The sequence below is a fragment of the Hyaena hyaena genome, unplaced genomic scaffold (genome assembly GCF_003009895.1).
Source record: "Hyaena hyaena isolate Hyena2069 unplaced genomic scaffold, ASM300989v1 scaffold_1132, whole genome shotgun sequence".
In the NCBI taxonomy this organism is placed as follows: Eukaryota; Metazoa; Chordata; class Mammalia; order Carnivora; family Hyaenidae; genus Hyaena; species Hyaena hyaena.
The window spans coordinates 545,872-564,854 of record NW_024081763.1 but is presented as its reverse complement, the minus strand read 5'-3'; the positions used below and the strand labels follow the sequence as shown (position 1 = coordinate 564,854).

General features: G+C 47.9%; 1 long non-coding RNA gene across 1 annotated transcript; it reads left to right on the top strand.

Moving 5' to 3' along the window:
• Positions 1 to 3,971: 3,971 nt before the first annotated feature.
• Positions 3,972 to 12,387, top strand: LOC120224221. The gene is made up of 2 exons (XR_005526498.1): positions 3,972 to 4,034; positions 11,178 to 12,387. It is a non-coding gene; the product is annotated as an uncharacterized LOC120224221 (long non-coding RNA).
• Positions 12,388 to 18,983: the final 6,596 nt, after the last annotated feature.

Genomic DNA, 18,983 nt, shown 5'->3' with positions numbered 1-18,983 from the left:
GAGGGCACTTTGGGGATGAGCACTGAGTGTTATGTAGAAACTAATTTGACAATAAAGTATTTGTAAAAAAAAAAAAAAAGAATCCGACTTTGGCTGAGGTCATAATCTCACGGTTCGTGGGTTGGAGCCCTGCATCGGGCTCTGTGCTAACAGCTTAGGGCCTGGAGCCTGCTTCATGGATTCTGTGTCTTCCTCTCTCTCTGCCCCTCCCCCATTCATATTCTCTCTCTCTCTCTCTCTCTCTAATATAAATAAAACATTAAAAAAACTAAATCTCAACAGTTGAAACAGAAAAAAAAATATGGAAACAAAAATGAGAAATAGTTAAAAAGAAAATCAGTGAACTAGAAGATTGACCAAAGAGTTTATGTACAATGCAACAAAATATAAGTACTCCTTTGTAATATGTTAGAGATAAACATTATTTTAAAAACCTAAGACACAGAGACTAGATTAAGATGAATAAGAAGGTTTTAACATGTCTGATTGGAGTTTCCAAGTTACAAAATAAAGAGGGGTGCCTGGGTGGCTCAGTCAGTTAAGCGTCCAACTTCAGCTCAGGTCATGATCTCACAGTTTGTGGGTTCGAGCCCCACGTCAGGCTCTGTCCTGACAGCCAGCTCAGAGCCTGGAGCCTGTCTTTGGATTCTGTGTCTCCCTCTCTCTCTGACCCTCCCCTGCTCATGCTGTCTCTCTCTCTCTCTCTCTCAAAAATAAAACATTAAAAATATTTTTAATAAAAAAATAAAGAGACTTGAGGAGATTAAATCTCTAAAGACAGTTCAGTTGGGCATGTCCAGTACCAATGAAAAACCACAAATCTTCAAGCCCAGCCAGTTAGGCACAAAGAAGTACAAACATAAATGCAAAATGGTAAAAATGCAAAAGAGCAGAGATGAAGAAAAAGTCCTAAGAGTGGTCAGAGAGAAGGAAGGCTCACCCACAAAGAACAACAGCACAAGAGCAAAAATTTTATCAGTGCAAGACAGATATTGAGCAAAAAATAACAGTCAACCTTCTATCGCCTAGAAACCAGGTGGGGTTTTTTGGTTTGTTATTTTGTAATGACAGCAAAAATGCAAACATTTACAAATAAATTATTTTTTAAACAGGAATTTACCATTGCAAAAACAGCTGGGAAAGTGCTTCTAACAACCTCTGGCCACTGGGGAACAGTGGTCTTGCAGACTCTTAGCCGCAGAAGCACAGAGGTAGTAGCTACACAGAAGGAACAGATTCCCAGAAATCTGTCCGTTGAGTTCCTCCATCTTGGGGGCCCCCTTAGGGGATGACCCAAGTTTGTCCTCACATATTTCCCTGAAAGTGCCCACTTCTCCACCCAAACCAGTGCTTTATGAAGAATTCTGAGTGATTCTGCAAAGAAGTAGTCTTCTTCTGAGAAACAGGTGTTGGCTGATTACCAACCCAAAAGGGATGCCGACCATGGGCCATCACCAAGTCTCCAAGCGATCCAACGTGCCCATGCCGATGGGCCTGTTGTGTGACTCCCCCCCCCCCGCAAGGAATGAGGCTGGATGTGCACGGCGGCATCCCATCAGCAAATGGAGGTGGGCCGCATGAGCCAGGGCTCAGACAGACCCTGAAGACACAAGTTGCATGAGCAAATGTCAGGTTCTCATAGGCTCTGCTTCCATCACACCACCTACTCTGTGTCCCTCAATCTGTACCTATGTCCTCAGAGAGAGTTCCCTCTGACCTACTGCCAGAGGAAATAAAACTCCAAGACACCTGGATTCTGTCTGGTTCTGCAGAATATATTAGGGCCACCGAAAAGGAGAGAATCAAAGCACTGTAACTCTGGGCCCCTTACATGTGTCACTCAATGGAGGACCAGCCAGATCTCTACGGCAGGTTGATTACAATGGAAAGAAGGTGTGTTTTCACTTGAATTGAACCTACTCTGGAAAGGAGTAGGAGTTTTGCTTTCCCGTCCATCATGCTGTCCCCGAACCACCATATACGGGCTTTCTCGAGGCTGCAGTCACTCACAAGGTATTTCACAGAGCATCGCTTCTGACAGAAGCATTTATTTTACAGCAAATGATGTGTGACGATGAGCTTATGCTCTTGGAATTCACTGGTCTTGCCCTGTTCCTCATCACCCTGAAGCAGCTTCCTTGAATGAAGGAAGGAATAAACTCCTAAGGGCTGTTAGGGTGCCTGCCTAGGGGCCATACCCTGTAGGCTGGGAGAGACCCTACAGGGCAAAAGAGATGCTCTGAAACAGCGACCGATGCACAGCATGGGCTCTGCCGCCACCAGCATCCATGGGTCTGGGAATCGACGGGTGGAAACAGAAGCAGCTGCCCTATGAATGGTCGTCTAACAAAATACCTTAACTCCATTCCTGTAAATTTAGGCTGTTCCGAAGGAGGCTACCTCCACCAAGGAACTCAATGATGTTTCCATTACGTTGGAGACAGAGAATGCTATCTGGGCACTCCAGGCTACTGTGCCCGCAGGTAGAGAAGAGCTTTTAGTACTGGTTGGAGTGACGAGTAGACACCGTCGAGAACTGGGTTGTTCATACATGATGCGGGCAGGGAAAGGAAGAGAACAACAGAACGTAGGATGTATGGTGTCTCTTCTGCTCCCGTATCCTGTGATAAAGGCTCATGGAAATGTCTAACAACCAATACTGTCTATTTTCAAAATACCAGTGAGGTGACTATGCCACCCCACCCACCAATGCCATGTGACCGGGCTAAGGGAACATGGAGGGACAGCAGAAGGGCGTCAGAACACCCGTGGCATCTCTGAGATCTGCTGGAGAATCGAGAATGGCAGCGGTTATAAAATATTTCTCTCCTGGCACGGTATAAACGTATTTGTGCGTGTGTGCATATTAAGTAATTCTTTTTCTTCTCTTCCCTATAACACAAGATGTATTAAGAGTATATTAATAGCTTTATATCCAAGTATGCAAGATAAGTGATTTTTAAAGGACACTGCTCCTTAGGTGAGAAATGAACAACACTAAAGTGGATTAAATGACCCTTGAGATATTCCTTTAGGAAGAGCATTGGTATATTTTCAGTTGCACAAAGAAGAGTTGCATCCCATTAGGTGGAAGTACGATCGTGCTATTTGCTTTACGTGGAAGTCAAGCGGTGAACAGTGGTAGGCACGGGACTCGGGAAACAAGCAGCAGACTATGCTGGATTGTTCTGTCATCAAACTGATGGATGTTCCTTCCCAGAATCCCCTTCCCTGAATGTCCCCAGGTAAGAGTAGGGCGGAGGAGGTACCTGGCTGAGATTTGGGAGGTGGGCACAAAGTAGCTGCCGGTAAGGGTAGTGCGCTGGATAGATAAGGTTGGGGACACACGTGGACGAGCCAGCGGGCCCCCAGCACCCCCTGGCTCCCCACGGTCCCCCATGCAGCCCCAACGTGGCCCCTCACCAGACCTCTGGCTGCACACCCACAGAGGTGGCCAAGGTAACAGCCCTCAGGAACCCCCTGGAGATGCTCTCTCCAGCAGATGCAGGTCACTCAGGTCCTAGATCTTCCTGCACCTCCAACTGGTTAGCGACTTCCCTGCTGATTCCCTAATGCTCCCTTTTGGGCACCAAGCTTTCCACTAAAAAAACAAAACAAAACAAAACAAAACAAAACCAAAAAAAGAGGCTGAAAACTAATAAACTTTGTTTTCCCCTTCAGAAATTAGAAAAAACAAAACAAAACAAACAAACAACAAAAGAAACCCAGAGAAAGCAGAAGGAAGGTGTAGTGGTCAGAGACCTTCTTTCTTCTGGGTTCCTTCTGAGAAGCCCTTTCTGACCGCCTTTGAAGTGAGAAGTAACCATGCTTTGGCTCTACCAGAGTAGAACCCTAGGTTGGTCCTCTGGGCAGAGCCATGGAAATGCCCGTCTGAGGCTACACAGCACTTCCCCCTTCTATGACACAATGATGACAAAAGCACCTGTCATGGGGGAGACACCAGCCCTCAGAGTAACTAACCTGAGCAGAACCTCCCTCCTGGGCAGGATGTGTGCGTGTGAACTAAACCTCAGGTACGTTAGGCCGAATTTGAGGTTCGCTTGTTAACACGTCACAACCTATCACATCTTTACTGAAAATGAAAACTGGTATTTTTCTTTGGAGGGGAAAAGATGCCTTAATAGAATTCTAAGTCCAGAGCAGGGCTCAGTGAACCATTTGCAGAAAGAGCTAGACCATCAGTATTTTATAGGCTTTAATTAGGCCATACAGTCTCAGTCACACTATTTAACTCTGCTGATGTACCTTCAACAGAGCTAAGGATCATATGCGAGTGATGGTCAGGCTATATTCAACAAAACTTTATTTAAAAACATAGACAGGGGGCCAGAGTTTGTTGACCGTACTCCAGAAGAGGTCATTACACAAAATGTGACAAGCATGGGTTTGCTGCTCTTGGTTGCCATCTGCTAAGGTATCATGAGGCACATAACAGATCAGGAAATAACAGGTTGGCTATAAGGAAGAATAAGGCGGAAGCAACACATTCCAGAAGCTATGGATCTCTCAGAACTGAAATGCTTCTCAGCTTCAACCAGTAAATGATTCAACTTGGGTTCTAGGGTGAGAAGGGATTAATATATAGCCACCTGGGGGAAAAGCAAGACCATTTTTCAATGATGGGTTAGGGCGTGTCAGAGTGAAGTCCAAGAAAGAGCATGGGTCAGAAAATCCTTTCAACTGGACAAAATGCCTCATAGAAAAGAGGACCAGAGAGTGTGCTACTCAAACAGGCTCAAAGAGAGAGAGAGAAGGAGGAGTGGGCAGTGAGCAAGAGACAGGAGAGGGAGAGAAAGAGACATAGGGTGAGAAGGCAGAGAAGTAAGAGCAAATCTACCAAGTAGGTCTTCAAAAGCACTATCATGACCACGGACACCTGCAGATGACTGACACTAAATAGGAAAAAAGTTGAATAAGTTTTGAGCGATTTGGGATTCCAAAAGCAATACCAGCCTGCACTACGGCTGCTAGAGACTAGAAGGGAATCCCGGGTTCTCTATGATGGGAAATGGGCTCAGGAAACTTCTCAGTCCCCAAGTGGGGAATATTCCCCAGATGTGTTCAAAAAGGTGACCAGCAAGGAAGAATGCCCTGAATAAAAGGTTCAGAGGTCACAGTAAACAGAAGACAGGTACTATTTCCAGGGCAAGGGTCTGGGTCAAAAGATGACTCAATTCTCAGCATCAGAGCCAGTGACGCTGGGACTGGCTTCCTGGAGATTTACCATTGCTCATGTTGTCCTTCCCTTGAAGACCAACAGAGACAAAAGAAAGCTCTTGGAAAAGTTAAAACAAAACAGACATCTGACAAGATTTTTAAAAGGTCAAGGAAAACTATAATACTATAAATAAAAACCAAAGACAAAATACATGTAAACTGTTAATATGAGGCAAGTATTATCAATACATCCCATTAAATATGAGACTTTGGATGAAAGGCAAACATTCCTTGAAGTATCTTATTAAAACGGACTCAAGAAATACAATTTGAAATACTAAGTATATTGGGGCACCTGGGTGGCTCAGTCTGTTAAGCATCCGATTTTGGCTCGGGTCATGATTGCACAGCTCATGAGTTCGAGCCCCACATCGGCCTCTGTGCTGATGGTTCAGAGCCTGGAGCCTGCTTCAGATTCTCCTCTCTACATTTCACCCACTCACACTTTGTCTCTCTCACTCTCAAAAATAAATAAACATTTAAAAGAAATACTAACAATCCTTTAAATATCAAAGATCCTGAAATGGAAGTTTTTAAGTCTTCCTATAAAGAAAGCAACAAAGCCAGGGGGTTTTCCAGGCAAATTCTATCAACTCTTCCCAACATACCACAAACCTTAAAATCTTATGGAAAACTGAAAAGAGGGCATGCTCTCTGATTTATTTTATAAGACTAGCAAAACTTTAACTTAAAAAAAAAAAAAAAAGAAAAGGAGGGGTGCCTGGCTGGCTCAGTTGGTAGAGCATGTGACTCTTGATCTCAGGGTCATGAGTTCAAGCCCCACATTGGGTGTGGGGGAAGGGAAGGGAAGGGAAGGGAAGGAAAGGGAAGGGAAGGGAAGGGAAGGGAAGGGGTCAGAAAAGGAAGTTAGTCTGATAAAAGAATACTTCAAATTCACATCACCAAAAAACATATGCTGTAAAACTCTTAAACTGTTGGCACATCACACCCAACATTTTATAACAGATATCATGAAAATTGAGTTTGTCTCAGGAATATGAAAATCGTTTAATATTCATCATTCATTACATTGGAAGACTAAAAAACAACTTAAAAAGCATACATAATCGCTTCAACTTAGTAAAATTCAACACCCAAACACATTTAAGTGTTTTGTGTAAAGTATAACAAAGGAATCTCAAAGGAAATCTACAAAACTAATATCCTCTGTAATAAATTATGAAGGAACGCTCTTTAAAACTAAGACAAAGGCAAGAGTATTCACAATCACCAATTCTGTCAATACAATATTATAATTCTTAGCCAGCACAATAATATAAGAAATAGAAACTTAAGACCTTCATACCAGAAAAGAGAAAAATAAAACTCTTTTTATTTCAGGTGTTAAGATTCTCTATGTAGGAAACCTGACAGTCTACGTTTCAGTTCTTAGTTACAGAAAGAGTAAGACAACATATACGAAACCATGAAATTTCACAAAAGCACACACGTGAATGGAGAGATACTCCAGTGTTCATGGATAGAAAAGTTTAATATTGTAAACTATCTCATCAGTAATGAATCACAAGATTCAAGGTGACACTAACAAAACCCCAGTTGAGTTTTTTTCATACAGAGGTTGACACAAGGTGACTATAAAGTTTATAGAGAAGATAAAAGGCCAAGAAACTTTTGAGGTTTCTTCGTTAAACTGAATGCTACCTGTTTAATATAAATACTTATTATAAAGCTTTACCAATTATAGTGCGTGTGTGTATGTGCAGGGATACAAGGGTAAAAACAAAACAAACCTTAACCAATGGAACAGAATAGAGAACCCATGACAAACCACTCACGTGTGGAATTTTGATATATGACAGATGTGGGGAAAGAAACAACTGAAAGTGATTAGGAAAATTTCATTCACCACAAAGAAAAAAATGTAAACGATCTCAATCACTACCTCACACCATACACCTCTAATAATATATACAGATGCATATACATATAATGATAAAATGATTAAAAAGAAAAGCAAAAGAATGATAACAAAAAGTGTAGTATAGGGGCGCCTGGGTGGCTCAGTCGGTTGAGTGTCCGACTTCAGCTCAGGTCACGATCTCACAGTTCGTGGGTTCGATCCCCGCATCAGGTTCTGTGCTGACAGCTCAGAGCCGGGAGCCTGTTCCAGATTCTGTATCTCCCTCTCTCTCTGACCCTCCCCTGCTCATGCTGTCTCTCTCTCAGAAATAAATAAAACATTTTAAAAAAGCGTAATATAAGGTTTACATTTCAGGCTCGGCAGGGGATTGGGACAGGAGTGCCATACAGACCATTCTAGTTTGGACTGGGTTCATGTGTGCTTACTTTATCATAAACAAATATGCAAGTCAGAGATCAATGAGAATTGTGCTTAAAAATCAAAGATGAATCAAATTAGTCAAATGATAAATCCCATTCTGTGTACCTAAAGTCTGAGTGTGAAGAACATGACTGTTAAATATTTGCATTAACTACAAGCTGATGACGGGAAAGGATCAGACATCTGACCCACCACATATCTGAAACTACTATCTCTTTCATTTGTATTCACCTCTGAATTTTTAACATCATTATTGGTTCTAGTAACGAACTAGTCTAAAATGTTGTTGGGGCGTCTGGGTGGCTTAGTCGGTTGAGCATCCGACTTTCGCTTGGGTCATGATCTCGCGGTTCGTGGGTTCGAGCCCCGCGTCGGGCTCTGTGCTGACTGCCAGCTCAGAGCCTGGAGCCTGTTTCAGTCTGTGACTCCCTCTCTCTCTGGCCCTCCCTGCTCACGCTGTCTCTCTCTCTCTCTCTCTCCTAGAAATAAATAAAACATTAAAAAATAAATAAGTAAATAAATAATATGTTGTTTCCTTTATGATGTCCACAGATCACTAGAAGCTTGAAATCTTACCTACTTTGCCCTTGATTTTTTTTACACAGCTTTAAAAAAAAGAGGGGTGCCTGGGTGGCTCTATGGGTTGAGCTTCCAACTCTTGATTTCAGCTCAGGTCATGATCTCAGAGTCATGCAACAGAGCCCCATGTCGGGCTCCACACTCAAGTGTGCTTAACATTCTCTCTCTCCCTCTGTCCCTCTCCCCTACTTGTGCTCTCTCTCTAAAATCAAATGAGGGGCACCAGGGTGGCTCATTCGGTTAAGTGTGCACCTTCAGCTCAGGTCATGATCTCACAGTTTTGAGTTCAAGCCTCACATCGGACTCTGCTGTCAGCACAAAGCCTGCTTCGGATCTTCTGTCCCGCTCTCCGTCTACCCCTCCTCTGCTTCTTCTCTCTCTCAGTAAACAAATAAACTTAAAAAATAAAATAAAATGAAAACTAAAATTAGAAAAATAAATGATAATACAGGACATTTAAAACACACACACACACACAAATTCAGTCTTGGGGATAAGAATGTAGCAATGAGAGCCAGCACCTTTGAGCTCTGGCTCGTTCTAGCTGTAACATCCAAACATCTTGCTGTCCAGGGGACGGTGAAGGACATTAGTGGAATGGGTAGAAGTTCTACTTCTAAGACCTTCCAGTCATGGCCCTTCATTCCAAAAGTAACTGATCCACCACCTTCCCCACCAGGAACCTCCTCTAAGTGGTGGACCACAGTGACTTGATGTATCCAGAGGATTCTCACAGGAAATAGCCATCTTGAGAAATCTCAACAATTTCAGTGTTCTAAAAGGGAGCTACTGGGGCACCTGAGGGGCCCAGTCGGTTAAGCATCTGACTTCTGCTCCAGTCATGATCTGGTGGTTTATGATTTCGAGACGCACATTGGGCTCTGTGCTGACAGCTCAGAACCTGGAGCCTGCTTCGGATTCTGTGTCTCCCTCTCTCTCTGATCCTCCCCCACTCGTGCTCTGTCACTTTCTCTCTCAAAAACAAACAAACAAAAAGAAATCAAAAGAAGCTATCATACCTTATGTCTGTAGGCCTCAAATATAACAAATTATTCATTCAACGTATTTTAATTGTGTTAATAATTGAAAATTCCCATTTCAAGCACCAAGTTTTTAAAAAATGATTTGTCTGGCTTCTAAGATATAACTGGCCTTAGTTATCTCTCATAGCCTAACCCAGGTCTGTATCCTTATTCTGTCTTGGCACCATCATTCTAGAAACTGGGGCAAAGTCAGAAAAGTAGTTGGCAAAGTTACTCATGATGGTTTTGCAGGTAAAGGTTCCCATTACCGTTTTTGTCACTCTCTCGCTGACTATGGCTTCTAGGTCAGAAGTATAAGCCCAAGTAAAAAGAAGGAACAAAAAAAAAATATTTATCACATTACCAGGAACGGTTGGACCCATGAAGTTTTTCTTCGAAGCTTCTTTTCCCCTTCCTTGTGATTATTTTTATTATGTCCTTATACAAAGAGGGCATCAAAGCAACGTTAGCCACACCTCAATTTGGTCAAATGGATGCATGTATGAGCCGACCCAACACTCCTCTCTCCTCCCAAACGCACCTGGCGGTTGCGAGCCAGACTTTCCAGGGGTCCGTCAATTTCCTGATTTGATACCAAGAAATCACACTGTAAATATCTTACTCTTGGTGATGTTATATACCATTATCCAAAACCAACAAAATCGAGAAATATGAAAGGCAATAGGAATATCAATTTGGCATGAATTTTAGGACCAGAAAATAAAACGCTTCTGTCAAAATGTGACTTTTAATTAAACTATCTTTGCATCTCCATCTTTTTTCTTTAATAACTCAAGTTTATGCACAACATTTTTCATATAAATAGAAACATATCCTCTGCTCTTTCATGCCCAGATTTAAAAATCTTATTACCCATTTAGTTTCCAACCAGAAATACTTTTCATCTATAGGATATCTTGACACAGAAAACCCCCTGTGGTACAAATATACTAGTAACAGTGAGGTCATTGCTGGTCTTGGGGGCAGTATGTACCTGGCACTATGCTCAATGTTCATATGATCTGTCCTTCTTAATTCCCAACAGAGCTCCCCGAGCCCGGTTGCGCTATGTGTGTTATTTCACAGACGAAGTGGTAGCTGAGGCTATGGCAGACAAATTAATTAGTCAGGAACACACACTAAGTGCAAAGCAGATCCCGATCCAGGGCTATCAGCAAAGTTTTGTCACTGTTAACCAGTAGGCTACCTATGGGAAGGCCAGCTGCTAAGGAAAGCCCACCTCCACCGTAAATTACACACGTGTTAATTGCACACCTGTGCCGGGGCTAGTGCTGTGTTAAATACCCGGAGCTCTCCGTTTCTTCCCCGTTTGTCGAGGCGACAAGACAGGCTCACAACACTATTCTGAACATCAGATGATAGTAATGTAGTAGTGACAACGGCTTCACAAGGTTCAAGAGCCTTGCAGGCGTCAGGGGCAGAAACCAATACGGAAAGGAATGTGCAGCAAAGGCCAGCCTGTTTAAGCTGCTGAATATGCAGCTCAGAGAAGAAGAGGCTTCCAGCCAGGTAAGGGCAGCTACTCAGGAACACTGTGTGGCTGGAGAGGGTCAGATGCATATGCTCTCGGCTCTCGGGGTCCAGGCTCACAGATCATCCTAGGGAGGGAATGGTAGTTGAAGGATGACCTAAGTGTGTCAGAGATGAGCGACTTCAGGGAGAAGAACCACCTGGAGGACGTCAGTTCCAGGGGTGGCCCTAGCAGGTGCTCAGGAAGGAGGAGAAGCTTGAATAAAGTCCACCAAATTGTGCCAATGACAATACCAAGTTATGGAAAGGACTACGGTATCAGCGGGTTAGTCACAGACACCTAGTGTAGACTATCACTAGCAATTACTTATCAACATATCAAAGTGATTAATACCACCATAAAACACCTTGAACAGAGCAATAGATCAGCTCTCACAGTGTTACTACCTTTTAAATAGAATGGTTTAAAAATAGCAGTAAGACTCAATGAAATTTCGCAAATAGTTCCATAGGAATGATTTTACATGCCACACTCTTTATTCCAGGGATTTCTCAGACAACAAAAGCACAGCCACAAGTGGGTCCTCTGCCTAATGGGGAAGCAGATAGTGGGAATATTCGACACAATGAAAATCAATGATGCCCAACCTCAATGAGCTCAACGTGAGGAAGCAGCTCTACCAACATTTGTTTTAACGTCAAAAGAGAAAAGAGTTGACGTGTAACTCCGTTCCAGAAAGTGAAGGTTGAGGACATTCACATCAGTAGGAAATTTCAACAGAATAACTGTGACTGTCCCCAGACCAGAGCGAGGAATTCCCGATCTGCAGTGATTTCCCGGAAAGGTCCCCAGGAAAAGTCAAACGCCCTGCATCTGGCCCCAGCACAGCACCTGTGGGGCCTGGAAGGCATGAGCTCACCTCCTTGGGTCTCAGTGTCCTCATCCTGACTGAGCACCTTCCCGCTCTAATGCGATGTGACATGTTCTTCCATGGCAACGATGGAAACGCAGCCACAGAAGACTGGCTACTGACTGGAGCTTCTGGGGGCACGTTCTGGGCCAGGCATTACTCTGACCACATCCATGCGCTAATCTGGACCATCGCCTTAGAAGGCAGGTACATTTTATTTTATAAACAAGAAAACGGAGGCACAGAGAGGGTGAACGATTTGCCAACGGTCACAGCAAGGGAGAGGCGCAAAGCCAAAAGGCCAGTGCAGACAGATGCTCCTAGCCACTACATTCGCCGCCCTTTTTTAAATGCAGAAGACTAGGTGCTGTGCGTATATTTAATTGTGTATATTTAATATTCCAAGGATGCTTCCAAAGCCTTCCTTGTCAGCCTTCTAAATTGCAACCACCTTTCCTGCAGAAAATGACGGTTTTTCCTCATCTTTTGTTTATACCATAGTTAAATTATAACTGAAAGGACTTAGTGAAATACTGGTTGCAATTACAAACACCTGCCAAGGAAGATTTTCCTCCAGGCGCAGAAATTCACAGGAAGGTGTATCTTTAGATACCGCTCCTCCAATTCCTAAGAGCTCTACTCCCAGAATTGTGGGACCAGAGGAAGTATCCACAGTATTTCCTGATCCTTAAAGGAGAGGCCAGACATATTTATCTGCCTTCTCCAGCCTTCACCTCCCAAGAAAAGGGTGAAGGATTGAGTTTGCCCCCATTGACGTCCTTCTACCCACTGAGGGCACTGAAATATTGTCTGAAATAATAAAGCCAATTTCCCTGTACAATGACTGGGTTTCTGTGTGTGTTTTGGAAGAATTAAAACTCTTTCTCCATGTATACATAAAAGAAACACTGATACATCTGTCCCTAGAAAAAATACCCCCCAAAGCTGGAAAATTGATTCGGAATGGCAAGTACTTAGGGTTAGTGTTCGAAAGGCTCAGCTCACCCGATCATGTAAAAGCCAAGAAGACAGAGATCATATTCTTGGTCAAAATCATACATATTACATATTTAATAAAAGTACGTATGCCTACATGGGTTTCAATATCCCAGTAAAACAAAAAATCCATTTTGTTGCAATATCTACTTAACATTTATGGGAGTAAAAGTTTTCCATTCCAGTTGAAATATTAACTATTTCTAATCATAAATTTTAGCTAAAACAAATCTGGTTGGAGCCAGCTGGTATTTTGACAAACTATAAAATTTATGTCAACTCTGCTAATGACAGGCCAATTTTGAAAAAAAAAAATCATGCTGATTTTGGACATAATAAATGAGAGAGGATTTAATTCTGATAGACGGTGTCCACGCGTGTAGTAATGAGAGCCAGTCCTGGAAAATGAAGTGACAGCTTAAGACTTACAACTTGAAGTCTGGTCTCATTAATTCCAAGTTTTCTGATGCCAGGTGTCAAGTTTACTTTGCCCATCACGCCCTGTGCTATCAGTTAAATACCCTTGAAAAGCAACAGAAAATATCTTTCATATTATTCAACAAAATATTAAAATTCAAGACATGCTATCATGTGTCCTATTTATTCCACGTCTAGATAATTCCTAACGAAGATGGGATAAAACCTATTTAATAGCTTCCTATGTAGAAAATAACTAAGCCAGATGGTGAAGTTTCAATTCAGAATTTATTTTTACAGTGTAATAAAAATTCAGGGTAGCTGGATGGCTCAGTCGGCTGAGTGTCTGACTTTAGCTCAGGTCACAATCTCACGGTTCGTGGGTTTGAGCCTTGGAGCTTGCTTCAGGTCCTGGGTCTCCCTCTCTCTCTGCCCTTCCCCTGTTCACATGCACACTCTCTCTCAAAAATAAATAAACATTAAAAAAATTTTTTTTTAATATTTCAGGAACTTCTTTAACTTCATGATCAACCGATGTAGACTCATGGACTGATTGATCATAAGTTGAAATTAAGTGAAATTGATTTATGAATAATATCAATTAGGGAGATACTAAGTCAAGACAAAGCTTGTCATTTTAATTTTACCAGCTATTCGAAATCACTTCGTACAAAGTCCATGTAGCATAGCATCACTATGTACTTAGATGATGCTAAGATCTTTTTGTGATCCAAATGTTCTAGGAGACTATTGGATGTGCATTAAGAAGACTGCCAGACTTTTTCTACTACAAGAACTGATGGAAGTCTAATAGAAACCCAAATCAGGCAGATTCACGGGAAAGAAGAAATCTGTCCAAGATTTCAGGCAGCAAAAATAGATGTGCCGAGCTCCTGAATTACATCAGGGCCCAGCTATTCTTGTAAAGGGCTTGAAGGTGGAAACCTGGGCCGGCCCCAAGCGGCTATTTCCATCTCCCAGAGGTAAATCACTCGGGAGTCAAGCTCTGGTCAGTCTGAGAAATGAACTTGCCCCACGCAGTGTGAACACAGCTCCACGTGAACACCGTCCCATCTTTCAATGTTCCATCTTTGTGTGAACAGAGAACATTTTTCAGGAAGCGGAACTGCTCTTTATGACATTACTAAAAGCACAAGAGGAAAGAGCTGTCTGGAGCTCAGAACCGTCCCTCAACGACCGGTATCGAAGGGCAGTGCCTCTGGCTTTCAGGGGTTTCCCATGACCCATGTGGCCCTGCGGCCTCAGTCCCCACCTGAAAGGGGCTTTTCCACCAAACCACTCATACTCCCTGATTCTGGAACATTTACGCAGTGCTCTTCGCCCTACAAAGATTTATACAGTAGTCAGTCCATGGACCAGGTACAGCAAAGAGGTGTCCATTTGCTGCCTCTGGACAACACCCCGGGCTACAGCCATCGCATGGGAAGTGCTTTCTCTGTGCTTTCAACAATTTAGCTGAATGTCAGGAGAGTACGGAAACGGTGAGTTTGTCAAGGAAACGTCAACACCTGGTTACACTGTGAAAGGGATACCACTTGCACCATATGAAACGGAACAAAAAGGAACTAACGTAAAGCTCAAAACAACCCAGAGGAGGGTTTGACAGCTGGACGACACCACACCACGCAAAACCCAGGCAAGAGCATCTGTATCGACGAGGTTTAAGAAATTCGAGATCTGTATCGTGGTGTGTGTAGAGCAGACGTGAACTTCACACTTGTCTTTAAATATATTAATGGTGCTATAAATAGGCCGTCACCTGCTCCTCCTTTTCCATTTAGAAGAGAACATGCCAGAAGGGTTTGAATTTCAGATTCGACCGAATCACAAGCAGCCATGTCCTGGCAGAAGAGATTTGGGAAAGCTGACATGTTTTCTTCCCTGCAAGTGCAGGAATGAAAAGCAGATGCTTTGAGAGACGCTGGTGCCAGTCCTGAACGTGGTGAAGAGAGATGGAGAAGCCATTCCAGGGCTTCGGGACCAGTGCTGTGGGCGTGGGGACTGCCCTGAAGGCACACCCGGCAAAGAGCATCAAAAGGCGCTCTCCGCTTATATATTCTACGGCAGAACAACCAGCGTGTGATCTGTGGCGTCAGGATCCCTACATTCAATTTTTCACCCTCACCGAATTCCATCAGAAGACCGTACTTGCAGAGGGTGCGGAGAAAGAAAACTTAACTTTTTAAATAACCCTACGATGATAACAAGTTTTCCCATGCATAATAATTAAGCACCACCTGGCCCAGGATATCAGAAACAAACTGCCACACACGAAGGACAGCCATTTTGCACACTTGGTGAAACACAGGCAAACATCCACTTCTTTGCCCGGTGGACACGAATGGACGTGCATACTTACGAGTCTAAGCTTTAAAAAAAAAAAAAAAAAAAGTCATTCAATAGAGATATCCCCAGATGAACGGCTGACCGAAAATATCTCCCTGGATAATCGATGCCTGCCACAGTGCGCACATGCATGCATAATCGGAGGGGGTGCAAAAGTTTGAACCGCACACCACCAGAATGATCGGTAACAGGAAGTTTACCGCCATCTACAGATTCTCCCTCACTGCTCCAGGGAGGGAGCCAAGGATCCCTGCCTGAAAAAAAAAAATAAATAAATGGGCAAAACCGGCATCAGCTGTTGAGTTGCACGGATGCTCCTAGTGATGAAACCCGCTTTAATAACCTGCACGGAACCGTCGGCCCGATCCACTACCTCTGTGCAAATAGGAAACCAACGGCCCCCGAGCGCTTGCCACTTACACACTCCAAGCACGAAGACGCACGCAGGTCAACCCCACCTCTGTCCACGGCACTAAACACACGCGGGTTTGAAGGCAAGGAGGCACGATCCCATGTTGGTTCTTTTTCCTTTCCCTCGCCCCTAACCCCGTTCCCGAGGCAGCTCTGCGAGACTTAACGTGCGCTCCAAACTGGAGCGTCGGCCGGGGGCCGCGCCGTGGCCTCCGGCAGCGGCCGCAGGGTCGCGCCTCGGGCGGCGGCGGGTGCGCGGGGCCGGCCCTGCGCGTCCGCCCCGGGAGCACGGCGGCAACTTTACGTGGGGCCCAAGCTGCCGCGGAAACTTTTCCGAGCCGGGGCCGGCCGCGGCCAGGCGGGCAGGCAGGGGGGGCCGGGGAAAGCTGCGGGCTCGCCGGGGCCGCCCCCTCCCCTGCGCCCCGCTCCCCTCGGCGCTCCGGACCCGCACGGCGCCGGGGCAGGTCCCCCGGGGAGGCCACTCACCAGCCGGAGCGCGAAGAAGACGGCGAGCAGGGCGAGGCAGGCGCCCATGACGATGAGCAGCAGGAAGACGATGAGCGGGTGCTGCTGGCTCATGCAGTAGTAGGACTCGTACAGCCAGTCCCGGGACCGCTGCAGCCCGGCGCCGCCGCCCGCCGCCGCCGCCGCCGCCTCGGCGCGGTCCCGCAGGTAGCGGCGGCGCCGCATCGCCTCCCGCCACATCGGGCCGGCTCGCGGGGCGCCCGCCGCGCGCGTCCCACCCCCGCGCCGCCTGGGCCGGCCCGGCCGCCGCGCTCCGAGCTGCGCGCAGGGGCCTCCGGCGCGGGCGGAGCTCGGCGCCCCGGGCTGGGCGCTGACGCGCGGGCGGGGGCCGGGCGGCGGCCTCAGGGGCAGCTCCCGGCGCCGCCGCAGCCGCCACGGCGCGGGAGGGGGCGGGTGCGACCGGGGCCCTCGGCCCGCCCCTCTCCCCCCACCCAGCGCGCGGCGCGCCGCCCGGCCTCCGCCCACCGCCGCCGCCCCCCTCCCCCCCGACGGCCGGGCGGCGCGCCGGGGGCGGCCCGAGGGGAGGGGCGGGAGGGGGGCGCCGGCCGGGACGGCCCCTCCTCCCGCGCCCCCACGCCCGGCCTCTGCGAGGCCCGCCGCCTCCCCCGCACCCGAGCGCGGCCCGGGGCTCCCGCGGCGCCCCCACACCCGCGGCCCGCCGCGCTCCGGGGCTGCGGGGGCGCCTCACCGCCCCCCCCCACGCCCGCGTGCTCGGGGCGCGGCGGGAGGGGCCCCGGCCTCCCCGCGGGCTGCGGGCGGGGGTGCTCCCGCACTCTTCCGCACGGGCCCCGCGCGCGGCGGGAGGGCACCGCCCATCGTCTCGTGCCCCCGGCCCCGAGGACAGCGGGAACTTCTCCTTTTCACCAACTGGGCGCGCCGAGGAGGGCTTCTCCCTTCCCCCCTCAGTGGGCAGAGTGGTGCCCACCCTCCTGCTCCCCGCGCGGCGAGGGGGGGTGCCCCCGCCCCTCCTCCCTTTCCCGAGGGCAGGGGACTTCCGGGCTGGGGGGCGGAGGGGGCCTGGGGCGCGAAGCGTCCCCTTAGCGGAGAACTGCCCCAAATGCGCAATGGAGGAGCGAGGCGGGTGTGACCGAGTGCTGTACCCCGCCGCGTCCTCGGGTAGGCAGCCTCACTTGCACCCTGCGTGGCCGGCTTGTCACACTTTGGGGTGCCCGCTGGGCCAAAGCGTTCCTGATCGGAGGATCACGGGGCGTCCTCCGGCCAGCGCCGTCCCCGCCGAGCCCCCCTGCCTGGCGTGGATGGCAGCCAGGGCGCGCCCGGATTGCCTGGCGCTGGCGCGGGCGGGGTCCGCCCCGGGATCGCCCCCTCCTCGGGGACAGCCACCTGGGGGGGCGCCAGAGACCGCGCCGGAGCCACGCGGGGGCAGACGCGGGCGGGAGCCGGGTACCCTCTCCGCGCGCCTGCGAGTCGTGACCTCTGGCCTTCGGCCGGAAGCATAGAGGTACTCCCCGGGGCTCCCCCGAGGGGTCCACCCTCCTGGAGGCTTCCTCCCCATGCAGCGTTGTCCGGCGCACAGACCCGAAAATCCCACCTCGTCCCAAAGCCTTAGGGATCGTTGGCACAGCGACCCTCCTCGGTCACGCCGCCAGCAAAGAGCCGAGGGGCTGCTTCCTGAGCGCGCCCAGTCTCTTCCCGCACGTGACACCTGGCTTCCCCTACCCTGGGAACCCGTCCCAGCCTGCTGCGCCGCCCGCCCGGGTTCCCCGGCTCCCCTGCCCCCGCGGGGCGGTGGCGAGCTGGGTAGCTGCGCACCTTCTGGGGGCCGGGGGGGTATTTTAGCATCATGTCTGCTCCGCCCGGGGCTCTAAGGCCAGCGACAGGCTCAGTTCCGAGGCTGAAGGGCTGGGCTGGGGAGGGGCGCAGAAGAGGGGCGTGTCCCGAACACCCCATCCTGGGCCTGGGGTCCTGCCCCAGCAGGCTTCACCTGGCCCCGGGCCTGTGACCGGGAGGGCAAGGGAAACGGAGGAGACAATGGACGCAGAAGGTTCCGCCCTGAATGTCTCTGTGGGTCCCGAGGCTCATCCCCTCCCGCCAGAGCGGAAGACTAAAACTCTATCCTGTGTCGACTTGGTCGTCTGTCGCCCCACCCCGCCCTGTCTGCCCTTCGCTCCAACATCACCCAGACTGTGGACCACTTAGCCTGGGTCATTCCAATGTCAGCCTTTTGGGCGAATCCAAACCCACCCACTGGGCTCGATCCTTTCTTTGGGGCGGGGAATTTTAGGTTTATGGTGGTTCCGAGAGCAAGTTGTAATGACTGCACTGAAAAACGGGAGCTGGGAATAGCCGGACCCAGATGCGACCTAAGGAGACCCCCTGGAGGGACAGGTTAGAAGGTCTCTGTTGTGCGGAGTCTCTTTGCCTCCCTCTGGGCTGAGGTCTCTCTGGCTTGGGCAGAGTTGCGCACTTACTGTCTTGTGCTGTTGGCACAACACAGTAATTATTCATCTTCTCCCCAATTCTTGCTGCTTCCTCACCCCGTGTATTGATAAACAGCTTTCTTCACCCACTCAAAAAAGAAGCAAAAGTAAATAATCTGTCATTTAAGTTTATGGGCAAAAAGAATGGAGAGATTGTGAGAGAAAAGTAAATGTTTCATTATTTTCTTTTTCCCGCTAGTGTGGGAGTGGGGTATTTTTAACCACCAGTATCTCTACCATGTGTATATTCTCCATATGGTAAAGGGGGGTGTTCTAAGACTTTGAG